Here is a 27,855-nt window from a genome sequence, read left to right on the forward strand (position 1 = left end):
TCAAACAGAAAGCGGTGATGTCTGTCACTGACGTCGTGTGTTCACTTCCCCATCGCAGCAGCTTATGTATTCCTTCTAGGCGCTCTGTGCAGAATTGTGTATGCCAAGATACTGCGTCAATAGGCTATCGCGATAAAAAAATAGCATTCGATGCTTATACCGCGGATTGTCAAAAAGAAATTCTGATTGGACCTTTTCAGAAAGTTCGAATATATATATATATATATATATATATATATATATATATATATATATATATATATATATATATTGAAGTGGCAATGTTTTTTATCAGATAGATATTTTGAAGTGACTGGAAGGGTGCTTTCGAAGTACGGTGAACCTGAAATAGCTGACGTTCACGCATCTGAGATTCCTGCAGAGAGCTCAGGCACGGAGTCTACCATCTAATCAATGCGATAAATCTCGCTGAATAATTCGGAACTCTAAATCCGATATGCTGCGGTAAGCTTTTTTATGATTCTGAAGAATTGACAAAAGGGGGTGAAACCAAGTTTTGTATGGACATAATCGCCTTTCAACTGAAGGGGATATTCTTGCTGTGGCGCAAAGAAGTGCCTGTGTGGAGGATTTCGCGTGCCTGTTCAATAACCATATATAATTGTTGGGAGTGTTCGTGCTAGCCTTACTGTGCGGCATTACTTAATTACCAGCTTGATCAGCTTTCGGACTGAAAACCCCGCCTGCAGTAACAGCCGCGAGCCGGGACACCATCACGGATATACTTATATAATGACCGGCGTAGTTGAAGTATGGGAGAGGACTTTGCCCTGCAGTGGGCGTAACCAGGGGGATAACGAATATATATATATATATATATATATATATATATATATATATATATATATATATATATATATATATATATATATATATATATATATATATATATATAGGAAACACGACTGTGTTTATTCGTCCGGGAAGTATCAAGGAAGCTTATATATGCACACTGCACCAATATAAAATAGATCTCTTAATGCGTGTTCGAACTGGAGTTGCGGAGCGCTAACTATGGAGTTGAACAGAATCGTCCTATATTTTTGTAAGCACTTGGAGTGGAATGGGAATGGAACGATGGCATCAGTCAGGTAGATGAGATGTAAATAGAACAGAAGCCCGAGTTTCCGGAATGGAGTTAAATTGGTATGGGCACGTAGTCCCTGAGCAAGGAACGTTGCTCATAAGCGAGACTACAAAACCGCCAAGTTTGCCATTTAGACTAAACTAGACTTGACCAGTATATTGCATTTCTCTACTTTTTACTCAGTACCCACTCTTTCGACACCTACCTAGAGGTAGTTCTGTCGCGGTAATCATAAACAGCATGATATTCTACACATCCGACGTTTGAGAAGACCTGGAAACCATTCTGCGTTACGAGGTACTGTATTTAAAGAAAGGAACTTCTAGATGTCCAGACTACTTCGGTTTAGCAAGAGCCTCGAAAAAAATGGTTCCCGCTGTTATGCAATTAGATGTTAAAAAAAAAGAAATGTCCTGCAAAGCGTAATAATGTGTTTCGCTTTTATGTTGGTCATCGAAGTGAGAGAATAGTTGGATGCATGGTATGCACAACGGCGTAAGGTTGTGTTGTACTTTGCTTGGCGCGAATAAAAATGGTTTCAAAGAACTAAAGATTTTTGGAAATAGCTGACTTCCTTTAGATGGAAAGCGTTGCTCGTACATCGCAGGGTGCGATAACATCGTGAACCGCCTAACACTTGTGCATCTAGTGTGAAACTAACGTCAGCAGAAACTAATCTCAGCTGTCCCAAGCGGCCGGGAAACTGTGCATTATGCTGTCGGGGTACCATGCTGTCCGAATTTATCGTCACGCTCGGCTGCAAATAAAACAATACTTCTACTAAATTGAAGTATAACCGAGTAAACACGCCGGAGCGTAGTTACAATTATGAAAGCCTCAATCATTAAAGAATTCTCTTTTTTGACTTTGACGACGTCTGGAGGGGGATCGTCTGCTCTGTGACTTTGTTTTTTTTTCCTTATTGAGACTAAGGAGGGTCTTCGGAAGAGGAGACTGCATTACAGGAGGTCACCACGAATTGACAAGTTTTGGGGGCATTTCGATCTTAATAACTGAACATATTTCGCACAACCATCATATATTCGTGACTTCTAGCCTGCCAAGCTTGCATCTGTTCGTTGACGCTCTTTGACGAGGAAGGCAATGAAGTTTAACAATGTTTTATGTATTTCTTTGTCTAGCCTTATTACAGCTGTAATAATTGTCTCGAGTACTCATCTCGTATATGTGTTTGGGAAACAAACTTCTTAAAGTACAGGTACTGTGTTGGCGAGACATGTGCTCTATTAGTAACAGGCATGTGCTTTGCCATTCGAGTGTTCGTGCAATGATTATTTTGGTGCCTCATGATAGTCTTCACAGCACATAGGCTGTTTATAGGTTTATGGCGAAAGTAAAACTGACTATGGGTTCGTTTAAAGCAGCGGAAATTACGGAAATTAACAGCAACAACGCTCTGCAGAGATACAGGCCACAAAGCGTGTTTCTTCTTGTCAAGAAAATTGCACGTAACATAATTTGTAACGTTGTTAGGCTTCAAAAATGTGTTTTTTCTTTAGTTACGAGGCACGCAAGCTCACGTAAATAACTTGTGGAGAAAGCCTTTATTGCCGGAATTGAAGGAATGGACTTGATAATTTCCGCCGCTCTAAGAGTGGGAATGTCCCGGCTCTCACCATTCGGAGAAATTAAAAGGAATCGGGAAATAGGTGTAACTCCGCTGTTCCCAATTCGACTGTGGCTGCAACGGAGGGTCCCACTTCGCTGCTCTGGTTCAAATTGTTTCCTGCATACATGTAATCACGTTAAAGAATCCCCCTCGCTGAAGTTCTTTTTTTCTATGTTTCAGGGCAGGAATCGGGAACAATTACTCTCATTAACGGAAAATTTAGTGTCCATTTTATATTGGTACATTGTCTGCACATTCTGTAGAGTTCATACTTTTACATGTACTATCACACTCTGTACAGCCTATTGCGATTGGGCGCCGTGTCTATACGAGCTAGTCTTTTTTCTTAAACGGCAAAATATAGCTATGCTGTTTTGCCTCGTGCCTTAAGACACGGTCAACATATTCCCTTCAGTGACGAATTACGATGAAGCGTCGTTGATAAAGGTGGAGGAGGTACATAATTTCTTTCTAAGGTGCAGCAAACTCCACTGAAAGGAAGTCAAAGCGGGGTAGCATGATGTTTTCATATTGTCTGGTCAGCCCTCATAATGACGGAGATGTTTGATTGATTTGGTCTTCAGTCAAGCATGTCGCGTTCTTTTTCGTACAAGACGTGAATCATGCACACGCCGTGAAAGCATGTGAACAAGTCAGTTATTGGCTGCAAGCTATGCGGGAAAGGAAAAGTTGCTTTTTCACTGTTGTCCGACGGAACTCGGCACGTTGATCGCCCCGTCAAACATGGCAGCGCGTTCAGCAAGCTGCTTGTGTGTACCGGTACACTGAAGTGAAACGTGGCCCCATTTAGTATGCAGGGGTAGGATTGCGAGTCCGCTGAATAGAACTGGCAAAGGCAACACCCCTACACAAATGCGTACGTAGTTACTGAAGGTGACATCATTGAAATGGCGAATACGTAAGGCCGCAGGTGCGGTCTGTGCGGAGCACACAAATTTACTCAGCGTTCAGTAAGCGACCGAAGTGTCGATTAGCTTTGCCGCCATATGTCGTGAATCTGGGTAAGCGAGAAGGCCAGCCTAGCCGTTTTGAAAAGTATCTATTGTACACGTCAATGTTACGAATAACGATAGCGAGTACTATCGCTAATCGTAGGACTTGAAACTCATGGCAGCTAAAGTCCCTGTATGTAGGCTTTTCTTTTTCAGCGTATCTTGGAACTTCAGCACTAATCAGTACGCGGGTACCTACTTCTGCCGCGATGCTAATATTTCTACTCGTTCACTTTGGACAAATGGGACTCTTTGCATTAAAAAGGAAGAAATCACCGACAATGACGATACTCCCCGATGTGAAATTAGAGCGCAGCTGTTTAGGTGTTTTGAATTCGCGATAAATTGAGGCCAATAATTTGAATCTGAGCGTCAGAGTCCTCTCGGCAGTAGCACTGAGCGTCTGCTCGGACAGTTCGTCTAGCAGCTGCGGCAGACGAAACACTTCCACCGGTTGCATCGCTCATTGTTCAGAAAGAAAGCGTGCACACGGGGAGGGGTGGCTCGCACGGAGAGCATTCTCTAGCGGCGGCGGTGGCGCAAGCGAAGTAGCGCATGCGCAGTTGGTGCGAAGCCCATGCCAGCGCTTTGTTCCCATATGTGATATTGGTGGACGGGCTCACCGCATGTCTTAGTAATGACGTCATCGACGGCCGGGTGGCGGCGCAGTCTACTATGGCGCCATCTCGTAGCGGGTCGCCGCCGTGCAGCACGTCTCGTGCGGCGCACCGCTTTCCTCCTCACCTTTTTCGCCATGCCCTTATCCTCAGCTTTCCTCCTCACGCTTTCTCTGTGCCCCCTCCTCAGCTTTCCTCCTCGCGCTCTCTTCGCTATCACCGTATTCAAACCTCCGCTGCGCTCCTCTCATTCGTTCTGCCGGTTACGCCGACGCCGCGATGCCGAGACCGGCGCCGTGGTCGGCGCTCAACTCAGGAACGGGTGCCTAAGAGCTACATTCTAAATGTATTACGCCGCCCCACAGTCGCAGTCTGAGATGTAAGCACTTCGTAGTTCAATTTATAATTGCTTGATATTTGTGTTTTTTAACTGAGGATTGCTTGAAACTCGCCAAGTTATCTTCGGCACTGATGATATTGCTGTTTCTAATTAAAAGCAGAGTCGTTTCATTCTTAGTAACCGTGTGTTTTCCATTGCCTTAAAATTTTGTTTCTCTTAATGCGATGTCTGTGGAAGGATGGTTTGATGGCGAGGCTGAAAGCCTGAGAATCCCTCCTTTCGGGAGTCGGACTCTCCACCAAATCGAAGCGCACCAACAATTTGACATCTATACGACCCCTTACAATCTAATTAAAATAAATTGTGAAGGTTGCGAAACTGCACAGTGGGTTAGTTAAGGTGTCATGGCTAGTAGAGGGTACTGGATTCCCTTTGACCACCTGAGATTTGTCAACGCGCACGCACAGCATGGCACCACGAGCATTTTTTTGCATTCCGTCCTCGACCTGACACGCCTCCGCCACAGCGTCACCGCTATGGGTCTGCTGAATCTGACCTCACCCTCCTGGCGCCTGCCGCTGCGCTGCGTCTTTTATGTATTGCTCCCGAATCATCCTAGGAAAATATGCCGACAGTGGTGCCTTGCTGCACTGATTGCCTCGCACAAACACACGTGCGTACGTTTCCATTCAATGGAAATTCTTGCGAAACAAAAATTTGATTTTGTCTGCTACAAAAAAAAAAAAAAAAAAGAAACAGCGACAACATAAACAATGATCTGTGGTGAAACCAAGAGCGACGTGCCGATCTTTCGAAACCGAAACCGCAGTGACCGAAGCTATCGTATCCCATGACCCAAGCGATACGTTGCGTCATTTTGGCGGGGGCCTGCGCTCGGAGGAACAACGCGCGGCGCCAGGCGACGGTTGCTGAACCGCCGAATGCAGTGGTGCATGAGTTGCCACTTTTTTTTTTTACTGTGTTATTTCTGTGATTTTTTTTCTATTTTTCGTTGTGCGCCGATAACTGCGGCTTGAAGCTATCGTCCTCTCGGTGATCACGCAGTCTTCCACTGGCAGCCTAACAAGTGAGTAGATCGTTTTTTTTTCCTTTACTTTTTCCGTTCAAGCGTCGACATAGCGTCGTTTCCTCTATGGTTTTCTGCTCATTGCCTTGCTCGAAACTTCCGCAGTAAAGCCGCTCAGGCCGAGCGCGTTAGTCTATGTCGTATAAAACGAGGTCCATCTTCAAGACTTCGCAAAGTGACATATTCGAAGCATATGCGAAAAGTGTACCAGCCTAAGTGCGCACAAATAGCACAGGTGGCCCGTGAAGTATCTTAAGGGGACGTGCGAAACGGGGCCACTCGACAGTTGTTGTTCTTAATGCTACGGAACAGACATTGTTGAGCAAAGCGATTACATTAGCGTGGGAGCCGAATGCACATACGCCCCTGCGTGTGTAATGTCTCTTTTATTCAAAACTGAGCGGCCTACCATGAGACTCGTTTATCTATTTGATGGTTTAGCTGCACTCTGAAAACCCTCGCTAATCTGCCTTAACCTATCGCTTTCCGGTCTGGCACCACTCCTCACTCATAGTACAACTTTGAAAACGTCGCACTACCAATTGCAAATTATTTCCACGTGTAGTCGGGGCGTTTTAAGTTGCAGGCAAGGTACTCTATAGGCTACTGACCTTACGGGGCGTGTTCCTTTTATGAAGTGCATTTTCTCTTAAACGTTACACAGCGACGATATGTGCGAAGCTGAGCCTTACAACTTATCTTGTAATCGAACTGCAGACTATGCCCAATGCGGGCTTCTTGCTACGTTCTCAACATGTCTCTTCCGTTTCGTGTGACCAGTGACAGTGCGGAACACATGGAAAAGTTGAAGCGTACGTTGTACGATACGCCACAGTTTACTCGTCTCGTATGCTTTATCGCAACTGCGTGGCATGAAATGACTCGGCAGTCATTTGCTTTGCTAAAGAAAAGTAAATGCCATGCACTTGAGATGTGGCAGCTTCTTACCTTTTTTTGCAGACAATATTGGTGACGTGTAACAGCTTCATCTGTCTCGTATTAAGTGTGGTGTCGTGACGCGTTTTCTTCATATTCGATTAATTACTGAAGCTGCTAGAAGTACCTTTATAAGGTTGTTTATTTATTCTCTAAATCGATATTGCATCTTCCATCCACTGTGTGGTGTGTGCTGTTCCTCGTTGCTAAGTTGTCTTATCCTTTGTAGAAAGTTACTTGGAAGAATATTGTTTCAACTGTTCGATGGTACTGTATTGCATTTTGTTCGAGACCTTGTTCAAGCTCGTCCAAGTAGGTGCCTGGAATGGTTGTCATTTACCAAGGGTGGGCTCAGGGTTTTCTTATTGCGCCGCTGAGCTCAAGGTTGTGGGTTCGATCCCGCGGCAACGGCGGCCATATTTTAATGTAGGGAAATGCAAAATGCTTTGCAGAAGGGTTGAAATCCGGGCCAGTGGGTACATAGTTGAAGGAAAAAACAAACAAACCAAACCAAACCAAAATGCTAATGGACCGCTTAAGTGCACGTTAGCTAACGCCAAGGGTTCAAAATTAATCTGGATCCCTCTACTACGCGTGCGTCATAGTAAGATTGATTTTGGCATGCGAAGCCCTTGTATTTAATTTTTTATGCTATTCTTATGATAACAGTGTATGGGTGCAATGGGTTGTTAGATATAAGTGTAGAAAGGCAACACAATGCAATTGCGCATTGCCTTCTTTCCCTCTATATTGTCATGCGTAGATTGTCTCGTTTTTCTGCCGGTGGTCGATTTTCACCGGATCATCACTGCTATCGAGTAATCGAGTAGAACTTGTTGCTGGACGAGTTCTGTCGCGCTCGGTCTGTCGTTTCATACTCTCCCTCCTAAGTCTTTATTTTTCCTTTTTGGTGCAACAATGCATTCATTATATCGAGTAATCGCTTAGCGCAAGGCGCAGTAAATTACCCGGAATTTCTCAAAACGTTGATAGCCGTTTACATAACGGGACAGGCTTATCAGATAGATCTCGTGACGCGACTGCTGCTGCTGCTGACTCGCGAATGTGCACGATTACCAGTAATTACCTGCATGGAGTATGCGTTGATGCACGTATAGATAGCCTATCCATTACAAATGTTTTTTTATAGAAAGTCAATAGACAGCCTATAGACACTTGTCTATGAAATCTATAGACATTTCTTTAGACTAGTCTATAGACTTATGGCCACACACTTTTTATAGGCTAGTCTATAAAAAGTCTCAGTCTATAGACTGTCTATAGATTAATGAAAATTTATGTTTGTAGCCAATTGTCTGCAGAAGATCTATAGACAAGGGTATATGCTTATAGTTCTACTTTTGTAGGCTGAAGTCTATAGAATGTCTAAAGACTCCTGCTCCTGCAGTCTGATGTTTGCTCCTGCAGTTTTGAAGGCTGCATTGCAGTGTCCGGCTGCAATGTCTGCAGTGTCCCGTATGCACTTGGAACGTAGTCGCAGCTGCAACCACATCACGCTGGACACCCGCAGCGGTTGAGCTGAGTGGCAAAACCGCATTATCGCGCTCTTTGAAGAAACAAACAAATGAGGAACGGGACATTCTTTTTATTAAACCCTGAGTCATGGCGGTGCGTTGGTGCCTTGAATTTTCGAAGCTTTGCTCAATGAACGGAATGCCTCTCAATAGAAAAAAAAAAAAAGAAGCGACAAAGTTTCGGTTTCGCTTGAATTCCGTGGTTCTTGCTTTATTCCGGAAGTTTTTTTTTGGCGTTTCAAGTGCAAATCACTGCACGACCGCAACAGCGAGGGTACGCACCCACTCCTGTGAACACCTGACGACACATTCTATCAGAAGCCAGTCGACACCTGGGTAGAAAGAAACGTTTAACTTAGGGATGGGCGAATATTGTTTTTTTTTCTCCAAATATGTATAGGGTACGAATAGCAAGTAACGAATCTCGAATAGTTCCCCCTCCCCTCTCTCCCCAGCGTAGGGTAGCCAACCGGACCTTTTCTCTGGTTAACCTCCCTGCCTTTCCCCTTTCCTTTCTCTCTCTCTCTCGAATAGTTAAACAGTAACGCGTGTATTTATAGCAGGAATATTTAGTTTGGTATGATTGAGTACCAGACTTGTACAGAGTAGGGCAAAAGAAGCAACCAATTATCACGGACAGTTGGCGTCAGTGTTAAGTACAACATCCCCAATTCCCAATAAAAGGACCCAGCCAATAGCCTCTCATCATCTTGAGAGCCCGGCTGGAAACAAGCTTTTCCAAAAACTAATGGTTACTGTATGACCAGCTTTCCAAAAACTCTAAGTAAATGGTTGTTAAAAAAATCCGAAGTTGTGTAAAAAGAAAAAGAAAAGCTGCTGAAGTACTTCTGTGCTCTAGAAACGTGTAACATGGCCTGTTCAAACGAAAACATCACTGGTTGTAGTGTAAATGAGGAATAGGGTGCAGGACTAGAATGTAAGAAACTCGAAATTGGAGACTACACTCACGAGGTTGAAGTGTAGACTTGCGCCGCGAAACCGAAAACAAAGCTCGCATCACCCATATTTTTTTGTTTCTGCATTTCTTCAGAAACATTGGTCGTTTCAAGTTTGATCATTTAGGTTACTTTGCTTAGAAGAGGCACCACAGTTCCCCGACTTTAACAGTCGGTTGTGGCGAAATGGTTGGTTAGTTAGTTACGGCATTCGAAAATACCGAATGGTTCATTTTCGTAGAGGAATAGTTGGCGGATAATATGGGATTCGTATTCGACACTTCGAATAATTGGCCACCCCTAATTTTATCCCAAAGCCGGCGGCGTTCCAGTAAGCAAATTGCAAATGTTGTACACTAGCGGTCTGCGTTCAGGCATTCCACGTTTTGTTGCTTTTATTATTATTATTATTATTATTATTATTATTATTATTATTATTATTATTTCGAATAATCATCCTACACTTCCATCGCTTAGTTGGAGACGCAGTCTTACAGATGGCCACTTTTTATACGAAGCAATTCGTGGAATTATTACATGTTCGGATCTGCTAGCTTCTGTTTCACTACGGCTTCCGCAGAAGACTACTAGTGAACATAGACCCTTGCCCAATCCTGTGTCCTTCAGAAGACGCACGCCTCTCCGCCGAATGCAGTCCTTTACGACTGTCATTTTCTCCATCTTGTTATCTTTCATGACGTGCTCTCTTTATTTTCGTTCCCGGCTTTGCGCCTTCCCATGAGCCTTCTTTCTAGCGGGGCTCCTCTCATGGCTTCTCATATAGTTTCTTTCTCATCTCTGGCTAACATCCTTGCCTTTCTATGCGTCCTCTCTCTCTCTCTCTCTCTCTCTCTCTCCTTCCGTACATGTCCTTGACCTCTAAATTGTGTGGTATTTCTGTATTGCTGTTCGTTATGTAGCTGTCTAACCTGTTATTTTTGTCTTTGTTTTTCCTTCCATTTTTTTTTTGTCGTAGCTGGTCTATATTTCTACCTTTTTTTGTTTTTCCATGCACCAGCACCCAGACCTCACTTTTTTCCTGGGCATGTTAAATAATCTATTGATTGATTGATGAACTTATTGATTGAATATCGTTATAATTTAATTCGGCGTCCATAATCAAATGGCAGAAATACGAATGACTTGCAATAACCGCATTCATTCAATTTCCATTTTCTATACATGACAAAGATGCTCATGTGAAGTCGTTCCCTGATAAGGCCTCTTAAACTTATTTAATAAATCTCTCATGTCAATGATGCCTTCGCTTTCTTCCTTTTTATTTGGCTGCTCTTTTTAGTTGTATTCTGCCACTCAAGTCATTTTCTTTGTATGTGCGACTTGTTTCCCCAGATGTACAGGTGTGTTCTAATTTTAAGGATATATATGTATATGTGCGTGTGTGTATCTTGATAATGTTGATTTAGTTTGTTCTATTGGTGTTGCGAGCGTGCTAGGAAAACACCCCCAGTATTTTCCTGCTCTCTCTACAGAACTATCATGATTGATTCATTGATTGATTGATTGGTTCATTGATTGAGTGATTGATTCATTGATTGATTGAATATGAGACTCTGCAGCACAATGCCCCTGAACCTACGGCTCTCGACATCTGCATTGAACATGACGCACGACTCTGTGCGATAAGTTTAAGAAGCGTACGCGGTTTCACTAGTTATTGAACGGGCAGTTTATTGCGCACTTTGTGGCAACAAATCGAACTATTAATTCTTCTTTACTACGTCGAGTTTGAGGGCGGCAGTATACAGTCAAACGCCTTCATAACGAAGTCCTTATAGGGTATCCGAAATTCTTCGTTATAGCGGGAGCAGGCGCTGAAACTTCGCGAGGCAACAGCGGTGCCTGAGCACACAGCCTAACGAATGGTGGAAGCATTTTTTTTTATTCGGCAGCCCACGCTGTGATTTCACGTCAGCAGGTTCGCCACCGATCTCGAGGGACACGTGTCCAGGTTCCGGCCTGACCGGGTACCGGCGCGCCAGAACGGATGCGCAGATGCGCCTCTCCGACGCGCACGGGCGCTTCCAGAGCTTGGCTGGACGCATAGAGCTACAGCAAAACGTTGATGCAGGCGAGCATCAGTTACCGTCCGAGATGTAGAACCATTTTCGTGGCGTACCTAGCGTATGCTGTCGGCATATTTCAGCTGCCCACTCAAACTGTCGTAACACCTCCTAGCCAGTGCTGGTTCGACAGGTCACTTCGTTGTTAATGATCGTGCACCGTACCGCTCGCAATAGAGCAGGTTAGACACGTTCAACGAGAAAAAACAACATTTATTTAACACGAATTAAACATGGGCTTAGTTAATTCGCTATATTGAGTGTATACTTTGTCTGGCAGAACTTCTGGCAGCCGACCTAACTGCGCCAAGGTTCCCAGTATGCTCCGCGGTGAAACGCGAGGCAACGCAGGCTGCTGTACGCAGGCAAATGTATGCGGCTATCGCCTTTCTTGCGGTCAAATTGTCCGCTTTACAGGATGTTCATCGCTGTTGCCTTCGTTGACGTTACCGTCCTTTACGCCCCAGCAACCTACGAAGAACGCCGTCCGTATAGTCAATTAAGATAGCATCATCGCGTCCTCGTCAGCTGCGACGTACTTCAGTGTTACAGCAAGTAGCGTAAAAAGTTGAGCGATTCAGGAACCAGTGCAGTAGCACTCGCTGATCATTCGCTGATATCCGCACGCTCGTCAAGTGCGTAGATAGCGCTGCGGTTAGCGCTGACACAGATCATAGCTAAGTGGCGCCTTCGGAGGGCAGGGAACGCGGTGTTCGCTGCAAAGCAACAAATTATCCATCGGGGTGCCGAAATTCCTTCGTTCTATACACAAATTTGTTCTAGTGGTTTTTTATTGTACAGCTGTTCACACTGCAATTGAAATGTAGAAATTCGGCGGGGCATAATCAGTCCTTCGTTATAAAGGTTATTTCGTAGTAGTGGCGTTCGTTGCAGAGGCGTTCGACTGTATGCGGCGAGTGTTGGAGGGGGGGGGGGGAAGATCGCGGCGGGCCCGTCAGTTTGTTTTTCGAGCGCTGGATTTAGTGCGTGGTTTGTACCGTCGGTATATTGACCAATATAGCAAGTAGTTAAGCCGCAGGTCAGAGTTGCGTGAGACGTAGCCCAGTGAAAGCTGCCTACAAGGGATATAAAGGGTGCCCCTTAAAAGGTGCTCCTATGTTGCCAGACACTCGATAACCAACACGCGCCGGTGAAGTACTACCGTGGGGGCACATCGTATTAGCAGGAGGAGGAGGAGGTGTCGACTTTAATGAAGAGAAAGGAAGAGAGGTCGACCTGCAGAGTGCCTCTAGCCTGCTACTCCTCACTGGGGAAAGGGGGAAATGGGAAATGCATGGAAAGGTAAGTGGCAGGTGATTATGTTATGGTACAATGAGATACTATATACACGTTGTCCAATATGCGGATGCGCACTGTAGACACAATACACGCAAGAGTAATCCCGTCCACACAAAAAGTTATCGCGTAAAGACATTTCGCACTGTCTGTACGTCTCACACGTTCTAGAGGCGATCGTCTAAACCAGTCTCGCGTAGAAAGTGCAAGAGTATCAGAATCTATTCGCTGTAATGAGGGCGAGAGTTAAGGTGTGTTTGCTGCCAAAGGAAAAAAAAGAAAGGCGTCGTATTGATACGTTTGTCAAAACCGAGCACGATTTTAATGCGTCAGGGTCGAACGCCGCCATGGAAGGGTCGCTCTCGCCGCCCTTATACATTCGTTTTATCTTTTTATACAATGTTATACAAGAAGCTCTTGTTTCTGGAGCTTGGCCTACAGGAATCTCAAGTATGGTGGCTCAGTCAGCATGAGAATGATGGTTAGCACCTTAATATGTCTAAACTTCGTCCTTATTGCTTCAGTGAACTTAGTAACTTTGAAAATTGATTATCTTCGACAAGATAGTGCGTTATGCATGCAACAGTTTGCTTTAGTTACGCATGCGTGCAGGGATTAACTGCCTCGCCTTTTTTTTTTATAGAAAACTACGAGATTCAGAACGACAGATAACGTGATAAGTATAACGTCCTAGGAACGTTTGCCGCCAGGAGCACGAAGATTAGACGAATTCCAAATAACACCTATAATTCCCTCTACAGTCGAACAGCCGCAGTGGCAGACTTCCTTCCGAGTAATTTTAGCAAGAAACTATGCATTCGTCCCACCCAGAGTTCTTTAACCTGCACCCAAAGCGCGGTACACGAGCGGGTTTTGCATTACCGCCGGTGCCAGAATTCGGCCACCACGGCCGGGAGTCGAACTCTCTACCTCGCACTCTGCAGCAGTATATGCCTCAGCTGCTGAGCCACTGATGCGGTTGCTGTGAACTGTGCGTGTGTCAGGACGTCGTTACCTATTCCTCGCGCATTCAGTTGTTATTTTTCCTGCGCACACTTGTGCGTGTGCAGTAAATGTTCGAGCGGGTCACCTTGACGGAGATAAACTTTGCCGAGTACCATATTAGCTTACCTTTCTATCGTGAGTTCTCCGTCACGGCACTTGTAGCGTTCGCAGGGCTGTTCCGCGCTTAACTCATCCCTGTTCTCGAGCGTGTAACCTCCTTCTGTTCGACATCCACCTGCGTGAAGGTGGTGCTGGTTAGAACTTACCAACGCTCTTCAACTTACGTTCGTGTTTCTCGTGCGCGTCGGAGATATCGCAGAGATTTAGCGTGTTCCCGAAACGTATCACAGTTTACGAAGCGCTGGAACCTGAGACGTTTAGTGCGGAAGTAGCCTTAAAGCACCGTAAACTTCGTAAAGTAGCGGCACGCTTCGAAGAATGTCGCCTCCTCCTCGCACGTTCTGGCCGAGGCCGACGACGCGTCGCTATTGGCCTAACAGCATCACGTGGGCCCTCGCGCCGTGCTTCAGCGCCATTTTCGCTCGAGAAGCGTCTACGGAGTGGCGAGGAGCGCATGTTGGCGCCGTTGCTACTCTCGAGCGGTGTAGGCGGCGGTCGAGGGGGGAGTGTGAGAGAGAGGAGAAACGAGGAGGAGTCAAGGTGGAGGAGGAAAGTGTCGCTACTTTACGAAGTTTAAGGGGTTTTAAGTAGCCTATGCTGGTAACACCGTCTTGCCGCACTGTCTTGAACCGCCACCTGTTGCAGACGTTCTTGTGCGTGCGCAATCCTCTCGTGTAAGCGGGAAAGGAAAATTTGATACACGCTAACTATTGTTCATGCCAACGCCTCTGTAGTAGAATGTGGGCAGAATATGGTCGTTTAATTTTGTAGTTCTGTGCGCTGTACTTAAGGTCAGCGCCACGAGATGGTGCCACCAGTACGGCTGCACCCGTCTGTGCATATTTACCCTAGACTGAAACTCTCTATTCCCGTCTTTATTTATAGGTTATACGAGAAATGCTTCGAACGCGGATTCGAATGAACTTTTCGGTGTGATCCGTGGACAATAAAAGTTAAAAGAAACGGACAAAGGAAGGACATGGAAGTAAAATGCCTAGTTTCAGATAACCTAGGCGTAGGACTCTCTGCGTAAAAAATTTTACGCTAGAAGTACGAGTGGATGGTTAATTAATTGTGAGGTGAATATGAGGCTATTTTCGTATTTCGCGTTTTCCTTATAACGCGGGAAAAAATAATTACGCGAGACATGACACCATGAAAACAACTGAATCCGCAGTTTTAAAACACTATTATTACTTTTTTATCAAAATTAGGGCCCTTAATTCAGTAATGAAAAAGTTTGTTAATTGATCTCGTGCAATTATTGATAGTTCGGTTCCAAGGACTTCGAGCCGCCACCTGAGGCCGCCACAACCAAACCTGTTGGACCATTCTTTTAATAAAATTCCTTCTCTTCTTCTCCTGGTGCGGTACGGCACTGCTGACAGAATACCATTGGTTGTTAGGGTAATATAGGTAAAAACGGCATGATAGTAAAGGTAAAAAAAATAAAAAGAACAATTTTGAAGAGTGCACATATAAGAAGGCGCAAGGTGAATATAATATAAGAAGGGGGAGAAGGGCAGCTCAACAGTATGTGAAATTATGACTATAACTGTGCCTCAGAACAGGCACCGAGGCATTTATATTTAGTGATGGGTGAAGCTTACGGGATGCACACATTAGGGAGGAAAATGTATAAGACCTTGTCACAGAAATTGGCGATCAAGCAATGCTGCTGAAGTGACCAGAAGGACAGAAAGTCCAGCAACAGGCTGCATTTGTTCTCCATGTAATTATATTAATGAGAATATGTAAGCGTGTTCCAATGAATTCCGGACACATCCAAATCGCCAAGAAGGATTACTCTATGCATGCTAAGGTAAGATAAGGCAGTTTCAATAAAAGAGATGACCTCATCAGACAAAACAGGGGAAATATTAAAATTCGGCGGCACATAGAAAGCTGCAATGAACACTTTTTCACAGCGCGCTAGGCTGACTTCTAGCCAAATGGACTCCAGCACACTTTCCATTTCGTTGCGCCGAACACATCTCTGCCAGTGGTCAGCAGCAACCGGCACACCATCACCTTTTTGTTGAGGTCCACTGACGTCCCGGTCACAGCGGAAGACGTTGTTGTGCGGTGGAAACAAATATAAAGATGAAGTTTCACTGCACAGCCAAGTTTCAGCAAAAACCAAATAGGAAAATAAGATAAATGACATTACAGAAAAACTCATGTGCTTTGGTGCGAAGTCCACGAGAGTTTTGCTAAAAGATGTCCAAATCACACGCCACTTTGATCCCTGGGGTTTATCTCAGAAGCATGAAGCATGTCGTCGCGTAGCACCCCACGGAACGACTTGAAGAGGCATACCATTGGTCACATTGACGGGTAGTTCAGGGGCTAAAGGACTTCAGCATCGATGGATTCACGAAAAGAAGAACATGACTGATATTTTGTTCTAAGTCACCGGAGAGAAGAGAAATATTCAATGCCTCTAACGGGCCTCTTACCAGGTATGGTCATTTTTAGCTGACAAGCGCAGGGCGTACAACGCTCGCTAACGATCGTGTCTGTTAAGTATTACATTCCTACGTGCTGTGTAAAAACCTTATATTTCAAACCAAACGCCGTCTGCCCTTCTCCTCGCGGGCGACTCGCTCCCAGTGGGAGAGTCGACGCCAATGCGCACGCACAGTGGCACATAGCTTCGAGAATTATTCAACGAAACACAAGTTATTTGTTTAATCTGTTTCTTTTTTTTAATTCTGGGGTTTCACGTGCCAAAACCACTTTCTGATTATGAGGCACGCCGTAGTGGAGGATTTCCGAAATTTTGACCACCTGGGGTTCTTTAACGTGCGCCTAAATCTAAGTACACGGGTGTTTTCGCATTTCGCCCCCATCGAAATGTGGCCGCCGTGGTAGGGATTCGATACCGCGACCTCGTGCTCAGCAGCCCAACACCATACTCACTGAGCAACCACGGCGGGTTGTTTAATCTGTTGCCTCAATAGACGAATTTAAGGTTAGAGACATAATAAAACTTCGTACCGTAGCAAGATAGATGTACTTCAGTTTCGTCTGCTTTTCCCACGTCGTGGAGTCATGCGCGCGGAGAACGAAACTATGTAATTTTTTGCCGATTCCAGCGCCTCACTCATGCTCTTTCATCCTCTCGCGCCTGTCTCAGTGCTTGTGATGGTTGCACTCACTTATACCGCTAATCAGGTGTACTCGTGCAGAGCGCGCAAAAAATAATTCGCGGCGCGAAGCGAGACAAACGCAACAGTTCGCGCGCCAGACCGTCACCGGAAGTGCGCCACTCGGCAAAAACGAGAGAGAGCGAAAAAAATGGAAGCCGGGCCCGTGACGTTATCGTCACGAGTATCTCTGTTGGCAGTGACGCTCGCCTCCTGAAATCACGGGTTCGCGGCATTTCAAATATTTCTCCCGCTGCTATTAACGAACTAATGTGAACAATTCTTGCGGTAGAGCACTCCTTAGAGGGAACGTAACAACTTCCGACGAATAATGAAGATTTTCTGTCTGGCCTGGTGAAGGGCACTTCAAGCAGCTCCCGGCAGGCCAATGATAGTTTCGGTTTCAAGGAATACGCGCGCTCCTAGCAGTTGAAGGCCATCCTAAGATCTGGTGGAACGAAGCAGATGTGGACGTTCGCATTTCTTGCCATTCGCGAGTTTTCAGAAATAAAGAAATTTGATTGAACGGCAAAGAACTCTTCTTTCTGTTTAGTTATTTTTTTTTTATTTCTCATTTTGTGAATTTTAACTCGGGCGACGCGCGGGAAGTGGTTTTCTTCGTGCGTCCATCGAGCTTGCCTGCGCTCACCCTTGCCACTGCGTCTTCGATATCACAAGTCGGATCGCGCTTGGTCATCTGCTTCGGTTGACGTGCCAAGTATGAAGATGGGAAAGATAAGACAGGGAAGCTCGATCAAGCGTGCAAAGGACGGAAGACGCCGGAAACCAGGTCGATCAAGCATTAGACAAAGATGGCTAAATCGGAGCATCACATGTCTTGCGCGACTCTGGCGCGTTCTAGCCCCGGGAATTGCCGTTCTGCGAAGTTTTCCAGGTTTCGTAATGACAGCAGGTAAGCACAAGTATTTAACTTTATTTTCTGAGCAGGTATTCATTTTTCATGAGTAAACCAGTTCTGTGCAAGCCTGAGTGGACTGAATTAACAGTGGTGTCGCTCGACCCATTCGTCATGACAGCAGCCCATCTGCTGTCGGTGAAATACTTGTACTGAAGGGCTTGAGTGCGTGTTTGTCGGGCTATACATCTTGTTCATTCTCTACTTTTTCGACACGTACAGCCAAAGCAAAAGACGAAAAAGATTTTCTCTGAATTTTGGAGCGTAGACGGTGCCATGTGCTTAATTACGTTGCCTGAGGCTCAGCTTCGGTGTGCGCAAGTTTTTGAGCCCTTGTAGAATAAATGAGGCGCAATATTATTTGTTAATATTAGTCGTATTATGTTATAGTTGTATAAGCACAACTATAACAGATAATACAACTAATAAAGTTACCAGTAGTACAGCCTTTCGCAAACGTGGCATGTTTTCGCGCAGAAGAAAGGTCCTTGCTTTAGGTCAGTTTCGGTGTAATCAGGAAGAAAGGACTGCAGAAGAGGAATCGATGATCTTTCATAGAGAAGATTTCCCTAATTTCGTAGAAACTTTGCCAGGAAATGCGACATCCACTTCGACGTCTTCGGTTGCGTCTCTTACAATTATCTGAATCGACTGCGTCTGCAACTGAAGCAGCAAGCGTCGACGAAGTGCCTCGCACTCACACAGCCCTCAACCTGAACTATAATATTTTGATCGTAATGGTGCTTCTCCTATATGTAGTTGAAAAAAATTATTTATGCAAAATTTATTTTCGTAGTTGTATTTGTGCTGTACGCGGTATTTCAGAGCCACATAACGTTGTGCACCTGAAAAAAAAAAAAAGACTGCTAGAAAAACTGAGTACCTACCAGCCCTTGCCAGGGTGCGTTCACGAACTCCACAATGGCAGTCCAGTTGTCCGTAAAGCAGTGCCACAAGGAGACCCCTCCACCTTACTTTGATATCCATGTTTCCAAGTCGATACGGGTCACTATTCAGAGACCTTGCTGAAATGCAATCCGTCCCAATTTTAACCCGGAAACTGAAAGATTACTTCCGCAAGTACTGCAAAAAACATTTCGTGCACGTAATGTTCCTATTCAAAAATCATGGTGTTTATTTTGTTCATCTCAGTTACTTACCCAAAACATCGTAGAAATGTGCGGAAAAACAACAATAACAGATCACTCATTTATTGAATGTCTCCAGAGACGCGCATTGCGTTTCGATGCAAAATCGACGAAGGCAAAGTGGACGCACCATTACGCTGTGCTGAAATGGTACTGCCCAAAGTGATATTGGAGAAAAAGTCCTGGAGAGGAGATATCTTGAAAGTGAAGCCAGTTGGTCGCCATCTTACTCGGGGCCCGAAGAGATATCAGAGGACAGCGGAGAACAGGAAACGTTGTCTTTTCATTTATTTTTTGTTAGGAAGATTAATAATCTCGCCGTATATATCCTACTGAATGGCTGTCTTTTTTCTCACTGGTTTTAGAAGCAAGCCTGAACCACGTGGTACATTTATTGGCAAATTATGTGAATACTGAGACAAAGGAAATAGTTTAGCTAGAAGAAAACGAGCTTTAATTTCCAGCTACCCTAGCCTTTACATTAGCAAAGCAAAAGCACGTAAGATGTGAACGGGCTCTAGCCAGCGCTGCACTCTTATCAAAGGTGAAGTCAGGGCAAGCGCTGGCTTCGCTTCTGCTGGTAAGAAGTTGCTGGAGCTGTCACGCTAGAATTATTTCACAGCGAAGCTGTATATGACTTGCATCCCGGGATTTTTTCTCCGTCGACAGAACAGTCGACAGAAAACCATTCCACGAATTGAAGCGAAAAGTGCCTATCTCCATTAGAATTACGCGTGCAAGACACACCCCAATATTCGTTTCAATAAAAGAAAGCACAAAACAGGTGCCAAACGCACATGATGACAAGGCGCGACCCGCCGTAGTTGCTTAGTGGCTATGGTGTCGCGCTGCTAAGCGCGAGCTCGCGGTATCAAATCCCGGGCACAGCGGCCGCATTTCGATGAGTGCGAAATGCAGGAACACCCGTGTACTTAGATTTAGGTGCTCGTTAAAGAACCCCACGTGGTCAAAATTAACCCCGAGTTTCCCACTACGGCGTGCCTCATAACTGCAGATCGTGACTTTTGCACGTCAAAGCCCATAATAAATAAAACAAATGATAAGGCGCGTTCGAACAATGCGAAGCACGTAGCGTTCGCCGCAGGCGTTTTCCGGTAAAGACTACGGTTGCATTAGCTGCAATTTGACGTAGTAGTTCGGCGGAAACCCGCAAGGTGGAGAGAAGTGATGAATAAAGGGAATATCAGACATCCACCCGTTCGTAGCAATTGCAACGAACAGGTTGATTACTTCTCTCCACCTTGCGGGTTTCCGCATAACTATTACGTCAAACACTTGCCTTTGCTTCGTGTTGTCGACAAATTCGACTTCGCCCTGCCATCTGCTAGCCACCTGGTTAGCTCAGATGGTAGAGCGGCTGCCACGGAAAGGCGGTGGTCCCGGGTTCGAGTCCCGGACCAGGACGGACTTTTCTTCAACTCTGAGGCTTTTCTTTCGAGGTACCCGTATGGGTTTCCTTTGTAGCAAGTGCTACGAACGGCTGGATGTCTGATTTTCCCTTTATTCCTTAGCTGCAATTGCCAGGAAGCGGCAACTGTAGTATACGAAGTAGGGAGTAGCGTCACTACACTTTCATATGTAAAATAATAAGAACCCGCCTAACAACTAATTTCATTTATGTTTCGATAGCGCGCCACACATAGTCAGGACTCCCGAAGAGCAGCGTGAACACGACGAGCGGCGACGGGAACAGCACCGTTAATATGCACAACGGCGTCGTGCTCAGGTTATTAAGCGTGAGATGCTTTCAGCTCCCGTTGTCGGCGACCTTCAAATGACCTTGAGCCAAAGGCCAGATACATTATCCGGGTGCTCAAACGAGAACAGCCGGGCACCAACGAAGAAGACGACAGCGCTTGAGCCATTGATGATGTTGATAGTTTCTGCTCGAAGACGCCACGAAACCCCGGATCTGAGCCATTTACAGCTTCGCTGGGAACTAGTAAAACATTTATATGCTTTATTTGTTCGGTACATCGAGAGTACTGCTCTGGTACCTTCGAACTCAAAATTGCCATGTGCTCCATTACTTCAGAAATCTCCTGTTCCTCGCTTACAACTGTGGTATGAACTTAAAGTACCATATAAGGTATAGCACATGTAATACATCATACTTGACGTAAACAAAACAGATTAGCAAATGAAATAATAAATGGTGTCTGCTTAACATTGGCTTCGCCACACACAACAACAACAACAATAAAACATCATTACAGCGTCTACGCAATGACATTATTGTCAGCCTAGAATTTATAAAAGGCACCCGGGGCACATACAAATACAAAGACTCAGCTCAGGCAAACAGAATTGAGCATTATTCTGGCTGAAGAATGACTTTGCCTCGGGAGACAGTTATGTACCGCGTAGACCAGCGGCGAAGAAAGTCAGCTTCACCGAGTTTGAACAACTGTTCTTCAAGATGACCCCATACTATCACCCGTAGTTTCCGCATTATGGGGTACATTGCTCTATTTGACTGCCGAGATCGTTCTGCAACGTTGCGAAAGCACCACAAGACGTAGCTAGCGCTGTAGTAGACGAGACTCGCAAAGCGATCTCGGCGCTGTGGTGGCCGCACGTTGGATATTCCAAACATTCTTGCAACTAGTTTCCAGAAGGTGCGTGCTACAACGCAGTCCTTTACTACATGCGCGTTGGTCTCTGTTTGTGCGCAATATATGCATTTACCATTCGCTACCATACGCCAGCGTTCAAGTCTGTCTGTTGTAGGTAGAATGCCCCACTGGTATTGCCAATGAAAATCCTTCACTTGAGAGGGCAAATCAGGTGAAAGCACGGCTGTCCATGTTTGTGTAGTAGCTGTCCATGGAGGTACAGCTGTCTCACACAACATTTCACACCGCCTAGAAACCGGTGTCTCACGCCATTTTGTAATTCTTAGTTGTACAAGCTGGCTTTGCAAGCGCGCAGCCGCCGCATACTGCGGTGCTGGCGTTACCGCCGTCGGAAGCAAGTTGCCTGTACTCTGCGGCATAAGCGTTCGACGGTAATGGCCCAGCCAATAAAGGAGCAGTGGCCTACCAGGGTACTCATCATCATCAAGTAGATCACATGTACTCTTAGTGCACAACAGCCTACCGAATGTAACTATGCACGGCAAGCTCCATCCTCCGCTGGATTTTGGCAGACGCAAGAATTGCTGCGCTACGTACTGCGACTTGTTTAGCCAGAACCAGGAGAAAATGAGTTTACTACGCGTACTGTTGGTGACGGTGGGAGAGCTACCCTTGCAGCAAACCACAGTTTACTGCACAATACGTTCTTAATAAAGTAAGCCCTTTCTGCCAGTGGTAGTAGCGACGCAGTCACTGCTTCCGTCTGTTCTTTAATGTAGCTGACAATGTCGCGCCACGTGTGAGGTGAAACACCACTTGTACAAAATGTGATGCCTAGTACTTGCATATGCTCGGTCTGTTTAATGTCCCCTGGTAGTGCTATCTCAGCGCGACCTAAATTTAGTGCTTCACATTACCTCATATTTATTTTGCCCCCTGACATTGAAGCATATTGATTATAAATACGAAATACCTCTACAAGACTGTCCCCATCCCGTAAAACTAAAGTGATGTCATCCGCATACGCCGATACCTTTATGCACCCCGTTCCCGGCATAGGGAGACCTCTTAGGAGCGGGCTCTCGCTAAAACGCTTTAACAACGGGTCAATCGCAAGCACAAACAATATGGGTGACAAAGGAGAGCCCTGCCGCACTCCCCTTGTGACATCAAATCCAGGCGTCAAAATGCTGTTAAGTAGTAGCTCAGCTGTTGTTCCCGAATACAACATCCGCAGGATGTCTACAAACTCTTCAGGGAAGTTGTAGCATCGTAAAACCTCAAATAAGTAGTGGTGTTCTAAGCGGTCGAATACTTTAGCTTGATCCAAGCTCACTAATACTCCTGAGGCCTCACGAGCTGTTGTGTATTGTATGATATCATGTGTTAAGTTGAGAGACGAAAATGTACTCCGACCAGGCACGGAACACGTTTGATGTACACTGACTATTTTCGGCAATAATATCTTCATGCGATTTACAAGAAGGGTTGTCAATATATTCAATATATTATAGTCTGTGTTGAGCAGCGTTATAGGCCTCCAGGATGAGGGGTCTGCAAGGTTGGAGTCTGACTTGGGCAAGACCATTACGCGGCCCCGATTAAACGATTTAGGAATACCTTAATTCCCGTGCAAAGATGCCGTTAAGGAGCGATACTAAGGCAGTGCCTACTTCCTCCCAGCAAGACCGGCAAAATTCGTCTGGCAAGCCATCTGGACCGGGTGTTGATCCGCTGTTCATAGATCGTATAACACCAAAAACGTCTTGCAGATTTGTTGGAGACAATAAATTCTGGCCTCCTGTATCTTCCACTTGAAGTAGGTTAGCGCAAAAATCCTACGTTTCTTCACTCAAGAGTTGGGCATTGTAAATCTTTTCCGATGAAAATGCTTCTGACAAGGAAATTTATTGACCCGTAGGCACGTTTACAACTGTGGTCTGAACGAAAAGTACAATATAAAGTACATCACATGCAATACATCATACTTGATGAAAAACAAAACAGATTAACAAATGAAATATTAAATGGTGTCTACTTGACACTGGCTTTGCCACAAACAACAACAACAACAACAACAACAACAACAACAACAACAACAACAACAACAACAACAACAACAACAACAACAACAACAACAACAACAACAACAACAACAACAACAACAACAACAACAACAACAACAACAACAACAACAACAACAACAACAACAACAACAACAACAACAACAACAACAACAACAACAACAACAACAACAACAACAACAACAACAACAACAACAACAACAACAACAACAACAACAACAACAACAACAACAACAACAACAACAACAACAACAACAACAACAACAACAACAACAACAACAACAACAACAACAACAACAACAACAACAACAACAACAACAACAACAACAACAACAACAACAACAACAACAACAACAACAACAACAACAACAACAACAACAACAACAACAACAACAACAACAACAACAACAACAACAACAACAACAACAACAACAACAACAACAACAACAACAACAACAACAACAACAACAACAACAACAACAACAACAACAACAACAACAACAACAACAACAACAACAACAACAACAACAACAACAACAACAACAACAACAACAACAACAACAACAACAACAACAACAACGACGACGACGACGACGACACCAACACCAACGACACCAACAAAATTACCGCATCCACGCAAAAGCATTATTGTCAGCCTCGAATTTATGAAAGGTACCCGGGGCACATACAGATACAGTCTGAACTCAGGCAACAGAATTGAGCATTATTCTGGCTGTAGAAAGACTTTGCCTCGGGAGACGGTTATGTACCGCGTAGACCAGCGGCGAAGAAACTCAGCTTCACCGAGTTTTAACAACTGTTCTTCAAGATGACCCCATACTATCACCCGTAGTTTCCGCATTCTGGGGTACATTGCTCTATTTGACTGCCGAGATCGTTCTGCGATGTTACGGAAGCACCACAAAATGTAGCTAGCGCTGTAGTAGACGAGACTCGCAAACCGATCTCGGCGCTGCGGTGGTCGCACGATGGATATTCCGAACATTCTTGCAACTAGCTTCCAGAAGGTGCGTGCTACAACGCAGTCCTTTACTACATGCGCGTTGGTCTCTGTTTGTGCGCAATATATGCATTTATCATTCGCTACCATATGCCAGCGTTCAAGCCTGTCTCTTGTAGGTAGAATGCCCCACTGGTATTGCCAATGAAAATCCTTCACTTGAGAGGGCAAATCAGGTGAAAGCGCAGCTGTCCATGTTTGTGTAGTAGCTGTCCATGGAGGTACAGCTGTCTCACACAACATTTCACAAAGCCTGGAAACTGGTGTCGCACGCCACTTTGTAATTCTTAGTTGTACAAGCTGGCTTTGCAAGCGCGCAGCCGCCGCGTACTGCGGTGCTGGCGTTACCGCCGTCGGAAGCAAGTTGCCTGTACTCTGCGGCATAAGCGTTCGACGGTAATGGCCCAGCCAATAAAGGAGCAGTGGCCTACCAGGGTACTCATCATCATCAAGTAGATCACATGTACTCTTAGTGCACAACAGCCTACCGAATGTAACTATGCACGGCAAGCTCCATCCTCCGCTGGATTTTGGCAGACGCAAGAATTGCTGCGCTACGTACTGCGACTTGTTTAGCCAGAACCACGAGAAAATAAGTGAGTTTATTACTCGTACTGTTGGTGACGGCGGGAGAGCTACCCTTGCAGCAAACCACAGTTTACTGCACAATACGTTCTTAATGAAAAAAGCCCTTTCTGCCAGCGGCAGTGGCGACGCCGTCACTGCTTCTGACTGTTCTTTAATGGAGCTGACAATGTCTCGCCACGTGTGAGGTGAAACACCACTTGTACAAAATTTGATACCTAGTATTTGCATATGCTCGGTCTGTTTAATGTCCCCTGGTAGCGTTATTTCGCCGCGACCTAAATTTAATGCTTCACATTTTTCTCATATTTATTTTGCCATGAGTTAGCAACGAAGATACGTGTGATGGAGGCGCATGAACAGGAACTCAAATGCGAGTCTATTTCGTTCCAGCCGGAATGTTTGCTCAATATTTTCAACTGCTCTTCTAAAATTACTTCTCTGAACAACAAATGTTTCGCGGTGATTAAATATTACTTAGACTATACTTCATAAGTAGCACTAACTCTTATTTCAAACTAACAAATATAAGGAACCAACGGTGGTTTAACGCCCAATTATCGGGCTAGAAGCGTTTATGCAGGTTATTCCAGGAAGTAAGGGTGGCAAAAGTTAAGCAGGGAGCTGCAGTTGACGTCTATGTAATGCAAGCATGGGCGGTTTGCAAGAGAATTACGAAGCACAAACGTTTTCTGTGTTGCGCCGCGAATGGTTACTGCTCTTGAGAAACCGCTAGTGCAAGTTTCTCGTAAATTCAGCCAGTAAGTTCATCCCTGACGTCCAATTATTTATTTAGAATTATATCACGCTTTAATTGTTGTTCTAATTGTCAAGATGTCAACTAGGCGGTTGTAGAGAATCGTAGGACACATGAAAACGACGTGCTGATAGCAACACGCAACATATCGTGTTTTTACGTTTTCCGTAAGATAAAGAAAGCCCGCGAAATATGAAAAAAAAAAAAAAAATGCCACGTGACCGCGCCCCGTGCGTACCAAAGCAACTGGATCTTCGAAACTTAGTTAAAGGCTTTGACCTTGCAGTCGAGCTACGCGATTGGACAGTAACATCAGCGCGCCCCCTGGTGTGGGGGCGAGAGACGCTAGCTGGTAGCTCGAGTTGCGCACGCGCTTGTTCTCCGTCCACGCATTGCTTTCACAATCGCAATGGTCTATAGACCGGCGCGGGCGGGCCGTCTCCACGCAGTAACCTAAAGGAAAAGGTAAAGCTAGGAGGGACGCCGAACTAGCGGATTTTCCGCCTAATGTCGAACGGCTGCTTAGTAACGGGGCGCGGGAGGCACGTGAAATTTGAACATATATGTCTTGGCTCAAACCACAGGAAGCCGTCACGTACTATGGCTATCTATATACTGGTTGCTTTCTTTAGACTGCACTGCATTTGTGATCGGCCCACGAAAACGGTCATAATGCCACCCCAAGTACTGGGTTAATTGACCTGCAGAAGAATGCCGGACATTAAAAGTACGCGCAAGGTAAAGTTTTGCTCTATGGATGGCGTGCTCATCGAAATGATGCGAACCGCAGAAAAATATGTACAAGGGGTGCCTGTAATCTTCATTGCACGTTACTCAAATGAGACGACGAGTCAGTTTGACTACGGTAAGTAAATCGGACCCAAATCGAGACTTGGACGTCTTTAATCGACACTCGTTTTTAACGGTATCGGAACATGTAGGTGGAATAAATATGTGTAATACATACAGCCCGCTTGTTCAGGAATTAGAAAAAGCAACACTTGAACTTATGTATTGCCTTGAGCAAAAGTATACGAACCGGCGATACCGCGATAAAGTCTATTTTCTTCTTCGCCAAAGAATGTGATTGGGAATTCAGCACTGTCTTTCAAAGCTCACGCTGCGAACCTGCAGTGGGAAAGCTCAAGTAGCTGATATTCTGTTATTTCACATGGTCTACGAAAAAAATTGCGAAGGAATTTCAAATTGTAATGATCCGCGCACATCATGTTGTCATACAACTGGTGTCAAATTTAGATCACAAGAAAACGAATGTATACTAGTTACGCCGGAGTGAAATCGTGTCTTGAAGACTTCATTGTTCGCGACGCATCGTTAGAGCCTTTGATAACGTTTAAAGGTGAGTGTGTCTGAAGTAAGGCGCAAAAGATATATAGAACGAATAATTATCAAATAAGTGAAATAAACGACATTGACTGTCGTAAACAATTTATTAACGAATATTTATAACGGGGTTGCTGATGTGGGGAAAATTAAAGCAATTGCCTTTCGTAACACTTTTCACGTGACACCTGACATCGAATGGGCTCCTTTGCGTTAGAACACGGAGGTTCAGATTACTGTAACAAATTAAGATGTGCGATGGCGTTCTGGAACTGGAAGCTCTGTTTAGCGTAGCTTCCTCCGTGTCCTGCGTTTTTAAAGGAGAGCGCTTCGTTTAAAATGAAAAATGAGCTACTTACGAAGAGAGAAGGGGGGCGTCACCAACTGGTGAGTTTTAGTCTCCAACGGAGTAATCGTCGCGTCGCGTTAGCTCCGTGCATCGTGTATATGCCGTAAGCAATTTGAGTATTACAAAATCCTTGTTCATTTGCCGTTCGTGTTTGTCAGCCTTTTTTTGTAGTCTGAAA

General features: G+C 45.0%; 2 long non-coding RNA genes across 2 annotated transcripts in view; one reads left to right on the forward strand and one right to left on the reverse strand.

The window, feature by feature from the left end:
- The first annotated feature begins 4,975 nt into the window (after window positions 1-4,975).
- LOC140214016 (uncharacterized) overlaps window positions 4,976-27,855 on the forward strand; it is a 68,985-nt gene continuing 46,105 nt past the window's right edge. Inside the window, exon 1 of the long non-coding RNA XR_011890907.1 lies at window positions 4,976-5,795. This is a non-coding gene — a long non-coding RNA (uncharacterized lncRNA). The remainder of the gene's footprint in view (window positions 5,796-27,855) is intronic.
- LOC126518069 (uncharacterized) lies at window positions 8,322-27,837 on the reverse strand. The gene is made up of 4 exons (XR_011890976.1): window positions 27,688-27,837; window positions 18,680-18,817; window positions 13,734-13,842; window positions 8,322-8,598 (listed from the first exon to the last, which is right to left on the reverse strand). It is a non-coding gene; the product is annotated as an uncharacterized lncRNA (long non-coding RNA).

The sequence above is a fragment of the Dermacentor andersoni genome, chromosome 11 (genome assembly GCF_023375885.2).
Source record: "Dermacentor andersoni chromosome 11, qqDerAnde1_hic_scaffold, whole genome shotgun sequence".
Classification (NCBI taxonomy): Eukaryota; Metazoa; Arthropoda; class Arachnida; order Ixodida; family Ixodidae; genus Dermacentor; species Dermacentor andersoni.